This window comes from Thermobia domestica, chromosome 9, assembly GCF_964235325.1.
Source record: "Thermobia domestica chromosome 9, izTheDome1.hap1.1, whole genome shotgun sequence".
NCBI lineage: Eukaryota > Metazoa > Arthropoda > Insecta > Zygentoma > Lepismatidae > Thermobia > Thermobia domestica.
The window spans coordinates 148,177,959-148,183,704 of NC_137462.1; positions in this window are offsets into that span (position 1 = coordinate 148,177,959).

Sequence of the window (5,746 nt, forward strand, 5' to 3'; positions counted from 1 at the left end):
ACTTAAAATGTGTAATAGAAAGAAATGTTATCATTCTAAACAACATTTTATTAAATATTTGATTTATATATGAAAGGAGTCTTTCCGTTTATATAATTTAGGTAACTTTCAGAACTAAGTTTTAGATAATAAGAAAGTTAGTGAAATAAACGGAGAGTCAAATTTCCAAATTTGCTTGGCCTGATCTGGTCAAGATATCTGATCCACTTCCATAAAGAATATTTGTACTATTACTCACAGTTTTAATTCTATGACAATGCTGAAGTTCAACTGAGAAAGAAAAAGCTATGGTAATTTTTTCTAACAATATTGCTTATTGTACTGACAATTTTTTATCACTATAAAAGGTAAATATAGGTATAATGTGATGTTAGCATTATGTTTCATTTATTGCAAATATATCTTTAACTACATTCACAGCGTTTACTTGCATAAAGACGATGGTATACTATTTTCATCGTTCTGACGTTTCAATGTAAATTTAGAACAAATAATTAAAGAAAGGTGTGTGTAATAAAGATAATTATTGAATGTAGCGTAGAGTTTGCTTATCATATGGTTATCCATAAAATTTTTACTTTATATAGTAAGAAGGAAACTTTCATAACTGTGTAATTTGTACTTTTTCTCAGAAATTATATAGAAACAATCTAATTTTCTTGGAATAATGGCATCTATGGGATATTTTGAACTATTATAATTACTAATACTAAAAATGTACACAATTATAACGTACTCATTTAGTTACTCTTCAATATTTTATATAATGTATTCCATATTGTTTTGAATAAATAGGAATTTGTAAGGTAAATATATTTTTAATTTTTCTCTTTTTCATCTTTAAATAATACTGTTAACATACATATATTGTTATAAAAAATATAAAGAATATGAGGCTAAAACAAAAATGCAATTTTGATTGGAACGAAAAAGGGTTTAGTAAACAATAAGAGTTGAAGGATAAAGAAGAGAAGTTAGACTCTGGACTTGCTCGGAAGACAATTTTAATTTGAACGCGCAGTAACAAACCCCACTCTCTCACTTGTCACTGGAACCTATTACCTATCAATTCCTTAACAGATTACTATAGTGAGCAGAGATCAAACGTGTTTTTGTTTTAAAACTTAATCCTATATTTTCACTAATAGAGAGGGAGATAATAGCATCATGTGCTATACAAAGAGGCTCGCAAGATTGTCTATAGAGTTTGTAACAATTTTAAAAATAAGGAGGAGCAGAAAACTGAATATCCCATGAATGATGATTGCTGAGTTGCCATTGTTTGTCCAGTTAGTTTGTGAATTGTACAGAAAAGCATGTGAAAATTTTGGTATCGGGTTCCATTCAAACCCTCGTGCTCTGGGTCTACTCACAGCATCTTTTACAGTCATGGTTGAAATACAATGAATTAGAAGGTATCTTAATTTCCATTTCATTTTCAAATCTTTTGAACTTATGTCATTCTTTTTCTGTAGTTGCCTTAGCCCATATAAGTGTTTTTGCTTAAGGCATATCAAACATGTTTATAATGAAACAATAATAATTTGTGTATATTATTTATTAACGTAATTCCTGTTATGGAAATAGAATATACAGTACAGTGCATAATAAAGAGACTGACACGCAACAAGGTGCCTGAACAGTTAGTTTTAAACTATACTCTTGTCATTTTTAATCCCATACCTTAATGAACAGTTGAAACTTAGTAAATGATAATTACGTAGGTTGGTATATCGTTGATATAGACATGACGCAGCCTCTACAACTTACTTGATAAAATATTGAAGAAAACACAAGGTTGAGACGAGAAATGGAGGCAAAATTAAAAACCATTCTTACTTTGTTGTTTCGGTATTTCTATTCGTAAATCTACAAGCTTCAATTTCCCACTTTGCTCCCACTTATGTTGCAACTTTTGGGCAGGTTGTTTCCTGTATTCTGAATAGCGCTAGCAGATGATTCGCCATCTCAGCGGTTTCGGATTCTAGTAGTTAGATATAAAATTTTAGCAGTGAAGATGGGAATCTACAGTCTAAACACAAGTAAAACCAGAAATAATAAATGAAGAAGAAGGCAAAATATGTATTGTGTTCTCTGAATAACGAGTTGCAACAATAACTGATTTAGTATTACTTTTAGCACAATTCCGGATAGAAAATGATGAAATTGCAAGAACAATTTAAAAAATACGGAACTGTTCAAAGTGTGAGTACATGCAACAAGTAATAGTGTAATGTCTACACCAGTTAAGGACATTTAGTTTGTATGCCATGTAACTTTCTCAACTAGTATTGAAACCGCAAGAGGTACAAGATTACTATCATTTAGGTTTTAGTAGAAAGTGTAGATATATAAAATATACGTAGAATACTTCATTGATTGCAGAAAACCAGTTCTCGCTATCTATCACAGTTTGTACTCTGTAGCGATAAATGTCAAAATCAGAACTAGTTTATTACTGTCTCCTTCGGTTTGAATAGACGGATAATTAGAGAAGCTGGAGTACCAAATCTTAGAACGCTAAAACTATTCCCAGGAAGTCACTTCTCGCTTTCCCGTATCATTTTTCCTCTTTATAGTTCAATATTAAAATTATAAATTGTAGTGAATTTCTATTCACATCCGGTTTTAGTGGTGAATCAAGGATTGATATAAAATGTATTCTTGTAACAGTTAATGAATTTCGAGAAACTCTTTTCCCTATCTATTATAGTTGTTGATCTTAAGCGATAAATATTAACACCAGTAATGGTTTATTTCACCGATTTTCGGTGGATGGATGGCTTCCTTCAACAAAATAGACTTTAGACTCTACATCCTGTCCAAATCTGATGGTGATAAATCAAGTAGCTCTTCAGACTTGTTGTTTTCCAGACAAATGGACACAGATACAGATAAATAGAATAAATAAGTCTGGCAAACTAAAGTTCTCAAAATTCGAGTTCGAAAATCTTATTATTCCCCTTGTTTACCTTCATTTTTAATATTCCCGCTTAAACAGCACCTTGTTTGTGTGTCTTCATTTTTCTCATTTATCATACCCTCATTCAAACCGTAGTGGTCTGATTCGGTAGAAAAGTTGATTAACTAACCAAACTCATCATCATCAAAACGCCGAACACGTATTACAAAGTTTGACACTATCCGATTTTTAAAACGCTCCTGGGTACACTGTATGTCATTACTTGGCAACATGTGTATCACATCGTCATTAAGAATTCATATATAATAACTTTCTTAAAGTAATAAGTAAAAAGATTGTTTTGGTTCTTATTGAAACGTTTGGATTGCGAGCGTAGCAAGCAAAAAAATTGTTAACAAATCTATTTCTTTGCAAACCAAAAACAATATTACTACTACTACTACTACTACTACTACTATTATTATTATTATTATTATTTTATTATTAATATTAATAATACTAATATTTGGATAACCTACAAGATTATTTGTTGGGTGACCGTAACTTATAATCTTTTTCTTTGCTTTTTGTTACGAAATGAAATGTCCTCTTTCAGATTCCGGGCAACGGCACCTTGATGGCTAATTTTTAGTATGACGTCGTTGTTCCATCTACAACTATCTAGTCTATACACTAATAAAATGATGGATAAGTTTAAATATTTGTAACTGAGGAACTATACGTAGTACGAAAACACGTTTTTGCAACTTATATATAGTCAGACCTTTCCACACTTTGGAACATTTTGGTGGTCATTCCTAGTATGGTGATAATACCATGACGTGACAATTTCGTTTTATTATTAAAAAAAACTACACTTTAATAATTTCCTATGGACAAAATATTCATTAAATAGGAGTAAACTGACGTTAAGGTATATATATATATATATATATATATATATATATATATATATATATATATATATATATATATATATATATATATATCCTTAGTGTTGCTATTTTTAAAAGTCTATGTGAAACTAAACAAAGTAATTCCTCATAAATTCACCAACCAAACTTACTTTATATATATATATATATATATATATATATATATATATATATATATATATATATATATATATATATATATATATATATATATATATATATATATATAAATTAATTTTTGGGCTTTTCTCCAATTTTATTTTAGAGTCCTTTTTTTAATAGATGATTTTGATGAAGAGTTTCCTCCTTCGTAGTGCTTTAATATTGTTATTTCCTTCTGGGTAGAGTCTTCACTGAAGTCGGCTAATATCTTTTCTTTTCTTCTTTTAGTTTTAATTCTGTATTTGTTTCTGAAGTCGATGATTTTTTCTTTTCAGTTTATTAATTTTCTAAAAGTTTCTTGGTTACAGCAGTAGTTTAGGTAGATATCTAAACTATAGGTAGAACAGTAACGTTGTATAAAATTTATCTACGTTGCTAGGTTGGGCTACAAGCAGCCTATTAGGTGATTTTTAAAGTGTTCTCGCTATCAAAATTTCAAATTGGGGGACAAGCTACTTTTTGAACTATTTTTAATTATCTTTATAATTTTTAATTATCTTAAAAATAACTCTTAATAGTTGCGCTACTTTTATATTTTCATATAGAAAATCCTCAAACTTTATTGGTACTATATAATGCAATACAATTTTGTGCTGAATATTCTATTATTAAATCTAATATGTTTAATACTAGTTCAATTCTTAGTTTAGAATGTTTTAATCTTCACATCTGACAACACTGAACCTTTGTTCCATCAATTAATTGCACTGTCGCAATTAATGCCTAGACCTAGAAGGTGAACGGAGCTATTTGCGAATTTAATTACTGTTTTATCCATGTTAGCATAATGAGGAAAGTATGACTAAAAAGCCCAAAATTTCTGACTTGCAAGAAAAGAATTTTCCATATATATTAAAGAAGTGAGAAATAACTGAAGAAACGTGCCGTAGATTTCGTAAATGGTATTTCAGATCCTACAAGCTAACTTAAGTACAAACGTGTATTTCTTTCGAAATGAGAAACGTCAATCTTTTTACATATTGTGGTCTGCTTAATTTATTGTATATTGTCTTTCTACTGGATTTCCAACTTGAGGTGTTTCCATTCAATCGATGACTTATTGGTAAAACTGTATAGTTGCAAAAATTCGTTTTTATGTTTGGAGTACTTCCGTAATTCAAATTTTCTACTTTTGGACCACATCTTCGCTACTTTTTAATCTACAAATCTGGCAACACTGCTACGAAATTTGCGTAAGCAATATATATTGTGAATTAGGTCTGCGCGTTACGGAATTGTACGTGAACGTACATATGGTATTAAAAATTTCAAAAGTTTTACTACTGATTTGAACATTTTTATTCTCTTATGCTTATAGAGATATGGTGAATTAATATATTACTTGTAGTTACAAATAGCTACTTTATTTGTTAAAGTTTAAAAAAAAGACAAAAAATGACTCGAACGGGAGTCGAACCCGGGACCTTTGCACGTGAGATGTAGATGCTCCTCACTCTGCAACGCAGCCACTTGATAACTAAACGTGTCGTATCATATATGTGGCGAATCGGAAAATTTCAGACCTTTTTCTCCGCTATTACCAACTATTGCACTCTCCCAGCGGGGCACATTAACACTTTAAATGTGCACTACTATCTCGCAAAAGATGGCTCCGAAGTTCGTTTACCAAGGCCTACTTTCTTCTTGTTAGTGAAACTGGAGTAATCTGAACAAAAACAAAAGGAAATGCAAAAATGTGCAGCCAAGTTCGTTAGCCCCAAAAAAG